The following is a 14,065-nucleotide window of genomic DNA, read 5'->3' on the forward strand; positions in this document are numbered from 1 at the left end:
TCTTCCACCTCTTCCCCCCCCCCCCCCGGTGGAAATATGTAACGGCATACGACCTTCGCAACCAAGAGCGCGCTGCGGTATACAAATAAGGGAGAGGCGCGGGGCGAGCGCGAGGGGAGAGCGCTCGGCGCTAGCGCGTGAGGTAGAGAACAAAGGTGAATCGCCGCGGCCGGTTATGTCTGAGTCTCTGTGCCTTTCTTTGCGCGGGCCCGCCGTCCCGTAACAATATATATATAATATATATAATATACATACGGCATGCACTGTTCATGTTGTGTGTGTTCCTTGTTCGCATTTCGATGCAGGCGAAATGCTAGAGGCACGTGTACTGTGTGATTTCACAGCAAGGTGAACCACATGAGTTCAACCTAGGTGATATTGTCACGTTGTAGTGACGGCAGTCCAGCGGTCAGGAAGACACCAGCAAGTATTGCAAACGAAGCTCTTTATTTGGGCTGACTTGCGCCCGCAAAAGAACTTCATCACTCGGCGGCGGCGTAAGCAACAAGCGTGCTCGTCAGTCGTCGAACCACGAATGTCCGCCGCTCGCGGCATCGCTCAATTTAAAGCCGGCAAGGAAACTTCCAGATAACAGGTAAAGATCATCCACGGTGATCTGGAAAAACCTAGATGCAGCCTTTCATGGCTGCGAACAATCGAGATTAGTCTGGTCGCTTCTCGCGCCACGAACAAAAGTGATAACGACCCTTTCCTGCTGCCTTGAGCGTGAACGAACAAACACTGCAATGACACGTGGCATTACCCCCCTTCCAAAGAAGCATCGTCTCGATGCTTTAAAATGAAATTAAACATGGAGAATGCTTCGAAAACTTAGAGTTCTTTAGCGTTCCTAATAAGGTGTAAGGGCAGCGGTAAAACCTTCAAATCTGTCCGTGTCGTCGTCGTCGTCGGTGTTGTCGTCGGTGTTGTAGTTTTTGTCGTCGTATTTGTCGTCGTAGTAGTCGTCGTCGTCGTAGGGATCGTCGTCGTCGTAGGGATCGTCGTCGTCGTAGGGATCGTCGTCGTCGTAGGGGTCGTCGTCTTCGTAGGGGTCGTCGTCTTCGTAGGGGTCGTCGTCTTCGTAGGGGTCGTCGTCTTCGTAGGGGTCGTCGTCTTCGTAGCGGTCGTCGTCTTCGTAGGGGTCGTCGTCTTCGTAGGGGTCGTCGTCTTCGTAGGGGTCGTCGTTGTCGTAGGGTTCGTCGTCGTCGTAGGGGGCATGGTCTTCTGTTTTCGTCGATGGAGGATCTTAGTTCTTGCGCTCAGAAGTAACCTCACCTCCAGAGGCTGCTTTATTCAGTTTAACCTTCGGGGGCTGGGGAAGCGTCCACGCACTGCATACCCTCGGCTAGGAGATACTTAGCGCGGTGACGATGAGGACGGAGAACGCGATAGGCAGCTCGGCGATGAGTATCCTTCCCGACGCAAAAAATCCTCGATTTCAGCTGGTCGCTGGCCGGGTCGGGATCGTGGGGCGTCGTAAGGGAACCCTCGGATGGCCATTCTCCTGTATGGGCAGTACCGGAGAATCTTCTCCGCAGTGGAAGCATTGTGGGCGGCGCAGGTCGGGTGTTCTCCTCTCGACGCATTTCCTCGGCCGTGTACGACGCTCGTAGGACGGGCGAGTTGGGGCGAGAGGACGGCGCTCCAGCGCAGCTGGCTAAGGGCGATAGGGGCTTGGGTCCCGTCGTCGAGGTACAGGACGGCGCACTGCTGCGGCGTAAGTCATGGCTGGAGGCTCCATAGGCTGCGTGGTATACTGGAGTCAGGTCTTCCGGCGAATAACTCAAAGGGATGGCGTCACGACTTGCAGGGGGTGTCCGGTACCTGGAAGGCTACCCAGCACCTCCACCAGATGTCACGTTGTAGTGACGGCAGTCCAGCGGTCAGGAAGACACCAGCAAGTATTGCAAACGAAGCTCTTTATTTGGGCTGACTTGCGCCCGCAAAATAACTGAATCACTCGGCGGCGGCGTAGAAAGAGAAGTTTATTTTATCGGTCATAGCATAGAAAATACAACAAAACAGATGAACTTAATTCTCTGATCATTCAAGCACATGCGCAGTGACGCAGCACTGAGCATGTCAGTAATGCAGTAAAAATGCCGATACTCGACCGCCGCGCAGGACGATAAAGTATGTCGACCATTTGCGCAAGAACTCAGCCTCGCTCATTGACAGAGCGTCCATGCATGCTTGTTCAAAGAGGCGCGTGCGCAGGCGCTGCAACATTGGGAACATTGTTCTTTGCGGACGCCCATTTAAGGATGCCACTCCACGCTGCCGCCACAAAACGAACATGCCGACACACAAGAGCATATTTTGAAACACTTCGGGAGAACTAGTGCGCGCTTCCAGGCGGGTTAAAAACATGCGTGACACTAATGTCCAAAAAGTGCGCGCAACTACACTCAAACATTGCGTGCTGCAAAGTTTCAAGCAGACCGCACTGCGGGCATCGGGCGGAGGGCGCCACGCCCCACGCCGCAAGGCGGTCTCTTGTGGGCAGGACCCGCCAGCCTCGCAGCCAGCCGAAGTCCCTGACATCTGCAGGAAGCGTAGCTGAGGTCAGTTGGCGCCAGCGTGCCCGTCTCGTTTTCTGGAGTTGTTCGCGGGTCAGCGCAGCGACCGTTAGTGCTTCACACATTCTGGAGGGTGGGGTTTCATCAACATCCAGATCGGGCACGCTGGCAGTCAACGACGTCAGTGTGCGCCGCACATTAACGAAAAATGCCGGCGGCTGCTCGGCTGTAGGGCCAACCACGTGTTGTGAAAAAAACACGTTACGCGCTGTACCCAGAAAATATGTGAGGAGTGTTCTCCCGGGATAGTCTGGGTTGCGTACAAGATCTCGTACTCCTCGCAAGGCGAGCACATTGCACATGGTGCGGATACAAGGTATACCAAACCCACCCATGTACGATGGAAGGCGCATGAACATTCGTGACACAAGTTCGGTTTTGCCCGCCCAAACGAAAGAGCCACAGGCCGAGGTTAGCCTGCGCGCAAACGTGCGCGGTGGGTTTGCGACGCGGGCGACAAAAAAACATGCGGCTAGGATTGTGGACTTAACTATATAGCAGCGCTCTGCCATTGAAAGGCGGAAAGTTGACGCCACCGAGAGGCGTTTCTCAGCGTTCGTGCGGAGGTTAGTCCAGGTTTCGCGGGCTACTTCTCCGCTGGCGAGGAATATACTACTCCCAGGACTTTCACTCCCTGCACCCACTCCACCTCGCCCGCAAGGTTCGGTGTGAAGGTGCCAAACCTTAGTGCCTTGCTTTTTCCCCTGTTCAATAGGGCCCCAGATATCTCGCTGTACTCGAGAAACAGCCGCGAAAAAGCGGCGTAGCTATCCTCGTCCTTGAGGAAAAGCGACACGTCATCGGCGTAGGCCGATACCTTGATTTGGCCCTGGCCAGGCAGAGGGAAGCCGCGTATGGATGGGCTGTCGTTAATGCGCCGGATGAGTGGCTCAGGCACAACACGAAGAATGTTGGGGAGAGAGGGCATCCTTGCCTTATGCCCCTGGTGACTGAGAAGGGAGCGCTCTGGTGGCCGTTCACGGAGAGACGAGCATTCAGGTCTGCGTAAAGTAAGCGCAGCCTGCTGACAATTTGCGGAGGGAATCCGAAGGCTTCAAGGACTCCGAACAGATACGAGTGTTCCACCCGATCGAATGCTTTCGCCTGGTCTAGTGAAACAAAGCACCCGCTGAAGCCCGTCCTGCTGGCAAATGTGAACAGGTCTCTAGTGAGTGCCAATGCATCAAACACAGAGCGGTCAGGCACGCTGCTGGTTTGAGCCCGGTGGATTAGGTGAGGTAGGATCGTCCGCATTCTTGTGTTCAGTAAAGATGTGACTATTTTGTAATCTGCGTTTAAGAGGCTTATGGGCCGCCATGCTTGCGGGTCGGAGGGGTCACCGCCCGTTTTCGGAATGAGTATGATGCGACATTCGCGGAAAGAGTTTGGACGTAACCCATCCGCGAGGAAGCCGTTGACCATCTTCAGGAGCGCTCCTTGGATCTCGTAAAAAAAGTTTGAATAAAAACTTGTTGGAATGCCATCTGGACCGGGGGCAGAGGCTGCATTCATACTCTGCAGGATGGCGTGCAGCTCTTGGCTTGTGGCTGGTGCGCAAAGGTTTTCATGCAACTCTTCAGCTACTCGTGGCAAGTTTCCAAAAAAACTTTGTAGAAGCCCGTCATAACCATCTTGAAGATGTAGCCAACTGTCCGTAGAGAACAGGTTCGAAAAGTGGCTTGCGAAGATCGTGCAGATATCGGCCGTGGTTTTGCTTTGGGTGCCGTCTGGGAGTGTCACGAAAGGCACAGTAGCGGGAGCGAATTCCTCTGCCGTGCCTGCGCGTACGTGTCGTAGCACAGCCGGGTCTGATATCGGCCGCCCGAGCTGGTGTGCACGACTAGCTGCCCGTGATGACTGGCAGAGCAACACGTGGTAACGTGCTTTAAGTAGACTCAGGTAATCGCTCATGGCAAAGGTTAAGGGTGCTCCCCTTTGCACTATACGGATGCGCTTGAGGGTGTCATTCAGTGCATGAGTTACCCGGCGTCTGCGGTCTTGACCGGCCGCCACCAGGGTTGCTTGCCAACGAGCCTTGAGTGTGTCCCATGAATCAGTCGCAACGAAGCTCCTGCACGATGCTGCCAACGCCGTACGCAGCGACGCCACGCTTTCCGGGTCCGCCAGTAGGCTCGTGTCCATGCGCCACGTAACAGTACGTGGGGTGTCCTCACCAAAGTCGAGCCTGACTGACAAGGGGTGGTGATCGGAAATCACCGGCGTGCCTGCAGGGAACGCGAGAACTTCGCAGCTAACGACAAAAGAAGCGAGCTCTGGTGGAAAATAGAATTTGTCTATCCGACTCGCTGACTGTGCTCTCTCAAACGTCGCTCCAAAGGCATCCCCGTGAAGCTGCACCCACGCGTCAGACAAGCGGAACTGAGTCACGAGATCGCGGAGCGCGGGGGCACCGCAATAACGGCGACCGTGACCCTGTCCGCGGACGTCACGGTCGATGTTAAGTACACAATTGAAGTCACCGACGATGAAAGTGGGGTAGGGATCAAGGAGGAATGAGTCGAGGCGCTCAAAAAAATCAGAACTATTAGTCCGCCGTGCTGGCGCATATACAACCAACGCACGTACCCGCCGCTGGTTTAGTGTGAAGTCGACCGCAAGAGTGCGGCCGTCCAGCCCGAAAGTGCAATGAGCACCAGCGCGCAGGCAGGGGTTTACAAAAACGACACCAACACCGCACATATGAAAATCAGTCAACGAAAAATAAGCAAAAACAGAAAACCGGGTGGTGAAATTCAGCACATCAAGTGAAGTACGGAAGTTGCATTCCTGTAAAAACAGGATGTCGACGCCCCTAGCCCTGGCAAAGTGCATCACCTCTCTCTGTCTGTCTACGGATTGAAATCCCCGAACATTCAGGGAGAGGAGATGCACAACCGCCATGACTGCCAAGAGCAACGACGGCATAGCATACAACCTAAAGAGCGCTGCCATGGGCGGCGCTTGGCGCGCGCGGCACTTTTTTGCTAGAACGTTCGTTAACAGTCCCTTCGGATTCCGATGATTGGGGGTGGGCACGTTTGAAGTCTGGTCGGGAAAAGTCCATGTTTTCGGGGCCGTCGGCGCTTGTGGCCTCGCTCACCGGTTGCTGCGTGGTCTTGGCGACGCTCGCAGCTGAAGCCGATGCCGACGCCAGGGTCGCCGATGGGAGGGTGTGGCTGGCTGTTGACGGGAAGCGCGCGTCGTCCGCACCTCCAGGAGTCGTCGTTCCTGACACCTGGCCGCACGTCAAGTCGCCTGTCAGGCGAAGCGGCGTGACTTTGTCCGGTACGTCCACCAGGTCGCCCGACGCCACGCTCGACTCATCGCCGCTGCTGCTCTCGGTGTTGAAGGAAGCTGTGCGGGGTAGCGGCGGCAAGGGTTCCGCGAAAACAGCACCGAACGGCTCCACCTCGTTTGAAGGCGTCCCCTCGAGCTGCTCCTTCACGGGCACCTCCGTCGCGGGGGCGGGTTCGGGCTCCCTCGGGCGGCTGGTCGTTGGGTGCTCGTCGGCAACAGGCGTCCGGACGGTTGGTGGGCTCCGCGTTTCTGCGGCCACGTTGTCCTTACTCGGTTCCTTCCTCGAGGCGGCGGCCGCCGCATAGGACCGTGGCCGCAGGCAGTCCGCTGTGGCGTGGCTTCCACCGCAGCGCCTGCAAGCCGCTCCGCATCCGGCCGTGTCGTGGCCGAACACCTCGCAGCGAGCGCACCGCGGCGTTCGACACGCCGCGCCGATGTGGCCGTCCTGCCCGCAGCGGGAACACACCTTCCGGACGCCTCGGTAGTCAAACATGACGCGGTGGCCCTGGACGGTCAAGAAGTTCGGCACCGCCTGCTTCATCTCGATCCGGACCACGCGCGTCCCGTTGCCGACGTGACGACGGCCCTTGAGGACGGGGTGGGTGATGTCCAGCACCTTGCCGAAAGAGCTCAGTGCCGCTGCCAGCGCCGCGTCTCCCACGAACAGCGGCACACGAAAAGCCGTCACGTGGACCACGGCAGGACCCACGCAGGCTACTGGGACGGAAGTGCCGTTCACGTTGAAGGCGCCTTCCACGAGCATCTTCTCCGCCGCCGCAGCCGAGGCCATGGCGACGCAGAACTTCATGCCTCCATGGTGCTGGAGGCTCTCTAGCCCTTTCGGGCCGACAACCAACTCGATGCCGTCGACGATGTCGTCAGCTGTCGCGTCGGATGTAACTGTGAACGAAAAACAGTGCGCCTTTGGGGGCGGCGCACGGAACACCGGAGGGGCAGCAGGTCCCGGGCCTCCCATGACGTCACGGGCGGCCGACTGGGCTGCTGCTTGAAGGCCAGGAAGTTGCCCGAGCACCGGCAAAGGCACGGCGCCTGGGCTGGGAGGCTGGTTGCGGATCCTCGGGGTCGCAGTGGATCCGAGGCCCGCCTGCACTTGTCAAAACTTCTCAGCAAGCCAGCGCCGAAAAAACTTCGCTGGTTCTGGACGAGCTCGGGCAGCAACAAACGTGCTCGTCGGTCGTCGAACTACGAATGTCCGCCGCTCGCGGCATCGCTCAATTTAAAGCCGGCAAGGAAACTTCCAGATAACAGGTAAAGATCATCCACGGTGATCTGGAAAAACCTAGATGCAGCCTTTCATGGCTGCGAACAATCGAGATTAGTCTGGTCGCTTCTCGCGCCACGAACAAACACTGCAATGACACGTGGCAATATATATATATATATATATATATATATATATATATATATATATATATATATATATATATATATATATATATATATATATATACACACACACGTGCCTCTAGCATTTCGCCTGCATCGAAATGCGAACAAGGAACACACACAACATGAACAGTGCATGCCGTATGTATGGCATGCTCATTGCACATATCGCATGTGTTCCGCGTTACACCATGACACCATCGCACATGTGCATTCAAAGGCACAGGGGAGGCCCTATATTTCCCGTGATTTTTGTGGCACATTTACATACACATTTCCCAAGATGCTACTGCACACATCCCACCGTGTTCTTTTATTTTATTATTGCCTATTTGCTCATTCTTTTTCCAGAAAATAATAGTTATTTTGTGCCCAATATTTGCCGATATGTGATTTTTTATTCGAATTGTTATTCCTTGTTTTCGTAGAATAAAAGTTAGTTACCAAGAAAAATGCCGTCACTAGACATGCGTCATTGTAGTTCAGTGGCTTTGCATGTCTGTCTAGATCGAGCTGATAAAAAAAAATTGAGCCTCTTACCTTTTCGTCTCTTTTCAATGATGGCTCAAATGTAACAAAAAATGGCCTTTTCGGGTTGAAGAAAGAGCAGAGATTTCCTTGCATGTGCCGAAACGTGTTTTTATAGCTATTATTCATGTAACAGGTACTAGTGCTGGTTTTACGCTTCGTTTCACCCCACTTCGTTCCTTTGGCCTCGTTTGTAATCCATTGTGAATCTGTTCCAGTAAGTACTTTCTACGATGTTCCATCTCCCGCAACCACATCAGGGTTGTATCGCGTGGGTATGCCAATCATCTCGGGATAACAACCGAAGTATCACTGGCCGTTAACTCCGACCGTGCTGCTATCACTGAATGTGAGTGCTGCGTGTAAGACGGCAACTGTAAGTGTATATTCTAAGAAAAACATTGTTTGGTGTTCGATACGAAGAGGTGAAGTGACTTGTGAGCACTTTCCGCTTCGCCCGCTGAGAAAGTTATTTATAAAGCTCAGGTTGTTTTAGCAGCTGCTGGTAGCTGCAAAAGAGTCTTTATGGCGTAAAGAACTAAATTGGGAAGAGTGGTTGAGCACGAAAGCGTGGTTTCTCATATCTGGATAGTGAATGCACACCAATGGCGACGATCTTTCAAACACTGAACGTGACAGGAATCTCTGGCGGTAGCAAACATGTGAAACTATGTAGCCCAAACAGCTTTCAAGCGTGCTTCTAGGTCTCCAACCGAAACAAAAATCAAATTTTCAAACAACCCCGCAGGTAGAATGAAATACCTGCTTACAAGAAGCAAGAATTGCGGTTAGTAAAATGTTCCATACCGACAAGAAAAGGAAAATAATTCTTTGTACCTTTCCTGCTTTGCCTGACTGCTGCTAAATCATTAACTAAGCTTACGAAAAATCCTAGTTTTGCTTTCGACATCAACTTTTTCACCAAAAATGCCAGTGAAGGCAAGTTCCGGTGAAATTGGTCGTGGCCACTGTGCTCTGGCTTCCGAATACTACTGTGTTCTGGATCTGCTTCAAGCTGCGTGTAAAAGCATTCAAGCCAGTGAAAAATGTGCGGGAATGTTTCGGCATTTCAGATAGTGAAAATCGAAAGATCAATATTTTTGTCCCTTATAAGCCTGCGCTTTTTACTTCGCAGTAATTATACTGTTCCGCGTAAGCTTTTTCTGCAGACCTGGAAAAGCGAATCAGCTTCGGAACTTTTAGAGTTGACTATTTAAAAGTGCCTGAAAGGAGAACCTGAAATAAGTACGGTATGAATGAGCTGATAGACCGCTTCAATAAATACGGTGTCGAAGCCCTTCATTAACTTCTCGATTACGCTCAGCAGGTGAGCCACAGAGAGAAAGCTAATTATTGCAAAGCAGATATATTTAAAACATGGTATGAACAGCGCATATCACCGGTGCGTCGTAGCCTAGAAGCTTGAGCTCAAATTACGTTGCGAGCTAATTACGGGAGGCGGTGTAGTGTAGCGTTTAGCGGGGCGTAAAATGAAAGAGGTGTAAATTTTGAGCATGAGTTTTCATCTTGCATCGCTTGACAAGTACTTTTTCATGTTCAGGTACTTCTGCATCAGCTAACGGTGCACAGCGGTTGCTTTAACAATTCAGAAAGCGGAAAGCTAATTAATGAAACTTGTGAGGTCTTTGTGGCAACTTTCATGCTATTTCAGTTACAAAAGAAAACGTCGCGTGTGGCAACAGCGTCTGTTATCTGGCGCAACACATAGGTTTTCGTTTTCTCATTATCATTAGGGTTGAATTAGTATTCGAGCCCAATGAATACTCTGAATTTATTAAGTTCAGCTCAAATTTCTTTTTTGTTGCCGTAAAGCCCCATCGCTTGGGGTATTACATAAGAGGTAGTATTTTGTTGAAATGAGCAAGCAAATAGCCACGATTATTTAGCATTGAAGGCGATTGGTAACACGTTCTTGAAGAGCAGACGATGGAGCTATGCTGAAGATGCCACTGAGTAGGCCGTTCCAGTCCGTTGCTGCTCGGAAAAGAACGAAACAGGAAAGGTTGTAGTTTGCGATGGTGGCCGGGCGACTTGAAGGGGATGACTGGTGCGCTGAGAAATGCGGGCTGCGACTGTCATACACGATCACAGATTGTATGGTGAATGAAAGAATTTGTGATAAAATCTGAGGCTCGCAGTGCGGCGACGGAACGAAGGGGGCGGTAGTCCTGATATTGCTTTCAACGAAGTGCGGACGTCTATTAGTAATAAGTGGGGATGAATCTAATAGCACGATTTTTACTGCTCATAATGCATTGATTAAATACGCTAGTTGCGGACTCCACATGGCCCAGGCATATTCTAATTTTGGTCTGATAAGTGATTTGTACGCGAATAATTTTACATATGGGGTGGAGAGAGGGGGGGGGGGGGAGCGCAGTGAGCAGGTTTTATTCGATGTTCAAATTAAGTTGCCAATATGGGTACGTAATGGTAAATCATTAGACAAGTTGGCTTCTAGTTGCTTATAAGATGGTACTAATAATCTCGGGGAGATATCAATAGATTATGAGGAGCGATGCGCACTCTGGCGACCAGAGAAGGATAGGAGTTTAAATTTAGTAGGATTGAGGGACATTAGCCGGTTGTTACACCAATTAAGTGCGCTGTTCAGATCTCTCTGAAGTCTAAGCTGATCACAAGGGTTAGTATTAGTACGGTAAATAACAGAGTCGTCAGCAAACATTCGAATACGGCAGGAAATATTGCTCAGGTATGTTATTAATATATATCAAGAACAGGAAGGGAACGAGTACAGATCCTTGCGGAACGCCTGATGTAACAGCGAGAGAGTTAGACAGGTGGTCGTTAACAAAGCCCGATTGAAAATCATTACAGAATATTAGAATGTAAGTACAGCTGGGTAAGTTTCACTTATAGATGGCGGTGAGGAATTAAACGTTTTTGCAAAATATAGAATCATGGCGTCAGTCTGCACGTTGTGGTCAAGACTAGTATGCAAGTCGTAGGGAAAAGCGCTGATTGGGCTTTGAAAGGCAGGCCCTTTCAAAACTCGTGCTGTGAAGAATGGAAGAAATCGTTTGTTTCGAAAGAATTTATAATTTGAGAGAAGTTAACTTGTTCCTTGATTTTTCAGGACAGAGTAGTTAATGAAATGGGGCGATAATTCAAGGCTGAGTCTCTTTTACCTGGTATGTAGACGTGAGAGGCATCTCTCGTTTTCCGATCATCTGCAATGATTCCTGAAGAGAGCAAGTACGAAAAAAAAATCAGATAAGTTGGCTGCACATGCTAATTTTACGTTTTTCAGTATTTTTATATTAATTAAGCCGCCGCGGAGGCTTATTGATTATAGCGTTCTGCTGCTTACCCGAAAGACGCGGGTTCAATCCCGGCCGCGGCGGTCGAATTTCGATGGCGGGGAAATTCTAGAGGCCCGCGTACTAAGCGATATCAGTGCATACGTTAAAGAGCCCCAGGTTGTCAGAATTTCCGGAGCCCTTCACTACGGCGTCGCTCATAGTCTGAGTCGCTTTGGGACGTTAGATCCTCATAAACCATAAACCTTATATTAATCGAGTCCCTACCAGCTGATGACGAGAGTTTCACGTTACCAATTGTGGATGTAATGCAATCTTCGAAATTATGATATCTGTATTGAGAAGGCGCGTCAGGTTCACTAGGCGAATCAAATTCAATAGAAACGTCAGGCACATGTACTGTAATTCTTACTAAACTCTTTCTCAGGATACATTCCTTCTCAAGCAGACCGGTCCACTGTCATCGGGCCAGGGGCTGCAGGCATATTTATTTTCCCTTAGCGATGCGCAATATAAAGGTCAATCAACGGTTCACGGGTCATTCTTTTGCGCTCTGCATGTCATATTCCCAATTTTTTCGTGCCCTAGGGCCTCACATCTAAGCTGAAACGGGAAATGGGCGTGATATCTAACCGGCGCCGCTACATACTCATCGGCATGACGCACGACAAGAACCAGGTGTTATTCAGGTGTTACATAGTGTTGCAAGTGTGGGGGACGCTAATCTCACTGGAAAGCATTAAGCCCCTTCAGAAGATCGTAGAGACGCGGAGTGAGGCCACTACGTGGTTCTTGTGGAAGAACTGAGGATTGGGCGAGTTGGTGGTGATTCATCGTAAAAAAAACAGCGCTAAAAAACACGGACAGAGGACAAAGTGAAACAGACTGACGGCGCTGAGTCTGTTTCATCTTGTCCTTTGTCCGTGTTCTTTAGCGCTGTTTTTTTTTTTTTACGATGAATCACCACCAACTCGCCCAATCCTCAGTTCTTCCACAAGAACCACGTAGTGGCCTCACTCCGCGTCTCTACGATCTTCTGAAGGGGCTTAATGCTTTCCAGTGAGATTAGCGTCACCCACACTTGCAACACTATGTAACACCTGAAATTCTCGTGCGCACTGTCATAGCGGTCCAAAACGCGACGCGAACAACGTCTACACTGCGGAATTTACCTACCCGCTCGCCGACGTCTGACCGCTATTTTCTGACTATCTAACCAAATGGTGGTAGGTCCTCTCTACCGTCATATGGCTGCTCAAAAGCTTGAAAAATCTCCCCTCTTGATCTTCTCAACCGTAAGCAATGCACTTATCGCATTTTCTTGCAAAGTAGCAAACTTTTTAAATCAGATTACTTCCCTGCTATTCATAGTATGCAACGCTTTTGGTGCGGTGGCCAAACTGGGAACTAAATTGCAAATTCGACGGCACGCCAAGATTTCGGGGCTTTCAGGTTGCTTTTACGTTGTTTTCTACGTTCCCTGGACGGCCAAGCAGAAAGATATTTTTTCTCTTTGGCTGCGTAGGACACCCCGGTAATAATAATAATTGCTTTTGCATAACTATGACCTCTCTCGATGGCATTGCGCGAAGGAGGTGTGTAGACCGTAAAAATAGCACTTTGTTTGTGAAACTCTGAGCGTGGTGTTCCAGATAACAGCGAAAACAGTGAGCTCACTGGCAAATGAACAAGCGAGGAACTCCGTGTCATGCGACAGCATGCGTCTACGAGCATGCGTGCGTGCGTGCGTGCGTGCGTGCGTGCGTGCGTGCGTGCGTTCGTGCGTGCGTGCGTGCGTGCGAGCATACAATGTGCGTTCGACCTCACGGCTGCCACTGAGCTGAGAAACACCTGTTTGTAAGAAAGCGCGCTGCAAAACTGTGTGAAGTATGCTCACCGAAGCGAAAGACATGTCGTCTCGAGGTTCCTCGCCTTACTGTCTAGCGGGGAAGGACGTGTATAGAGCCGTCTTTAGAATTTTTCAGTACGCGGTTTTGGCGCAGCAGTGCTTACCTTACTTTCCATTCGATGATCGAACGTTCAAACGTACGGACGCGCTTCTTTGTGTGCATCTGATTTTATAGCTCTGTGCCATCTTCTGATTGACTTCAAAATTACTGGGTCACATGAAACAGTCTGTCTATTAGCAAATAGATTTAGCATATCGGAGACGTAGTCGCGTAGACGTATACCGGTTTACCGGACGCCGGCTGCGCGCGTACAGCCGAAAGGTACTACATCTACGCTAGTAAGTTTACCTACGCTTGATCTCTGGAATGTTTGTTTGCTATTATATTAAGCACAATTACTCTTCGTAGCAGAAAAATGGAAATATAAAAACTCTTAACTATCTAGACACGGTTGCGATATGCCGCAATTCTTTGTGAAGTTTTTTTTTCATGTTCCTTGTTCAAAGTAGCAGGCAAGCGCCTGATCACTTTGAAGTCAATTGGGCGCCGACAAGTATCCTTTGATGCTACTTGAACTGCAGCCAACTGTTTTACTGATCTTCATGCTGTTTGGAGCTGCTGTAGACGTCTTATGTAGGAGGTGCATTGTAAGCTTCAGTTTTAGTGCACCAAAATTAGTGTATGTGCAAGAATTGAACTCTGCCAATTAACATTGGACATAATATCAGCGTCTTTGATAAGTCGTAACGAGCGACGAACATTTGCATCATGACCTTTCCAGTGATATAATAGGGAGGAAATACTTACTGCTCAGTTGAGAGTAATGGGAGCTGTTTCAGCTGCTTCTGCCGTCGCTAACAAAAAAGATATCTGTGTGTGTCAGTTGATTTCTTTGCTTCGTTCCTGTCAAAGTGCACTCAAATGGCTTTCTAATGGGTCATGCGAATCTAGAAAATATTGACTTTTTAACAACCACACTTGGGAAGATTAAAGTGCTAATACATTTTCATGAACTCTACAAAAACTCAAAAAACACTCCATT

The sequence above is a fragment of the Amblyomma mixtum genome, chromosome 5 (genome assembly GCF_055824585.1).
Source record: "Amblyomma mixtum isolate Tamu chromosome 5, ASM5582458v1, whole genome shotgun sequence".
Classification (NCBI taxonomy): Eukaryota; Metazoa; Arthropoda; class Arachnida; order Ixodida; family Ixodidae; genus Amblyomma; species Amblyomma mixtum.